Genomic DNA, 378 nt, shown 5'->3' on the forward strand with positions numbered 1-378 from the left:
CCAGATCCCCCAGGATCCCCAGCTGAGGTCACTGCAGGCTCAGTTTCCGCCAGCTCAGGGGCCCTGGGTGCTGCCGGTCTCTGCTCCCACTCTGGGAGCTTCTCTTCACTCTAGGATCCCCACCCCTCCCCATTGTCACCCACCCCGGTAGTGCCACCAGTGACAGCCCCTGATGACAGCCAGGAGCAGGAGCAGGAACAGGAGGGTCCTGCTGATATTCACAGCCACTGCTGGGGACAGAGGGGGACACACTGGGGTCACTCTGAACCCCGGGGTTCCTGAACACCCTGGCGACCCCATGTGACACCACCTGTGATTCCTGATTACTCCTAGGGTGTGCGTGGGGTCACCTCCAGGACAAGCTCAGGGCTGAGTGCC

This window comes from Passer montanus, unplaced genomic scaffold (assembly GCF_014805655.1).
Source record: "Passer montanus isolate IOZ18808 unplaced genomic scaffold, ASM1480565v1 scaffold428, whole genome shotgun sequence".
NCBI lineage: Eukaryota > Metazoa > Chordata > Aves > Passeriformes > Passeridae > Passer > Passer montanus.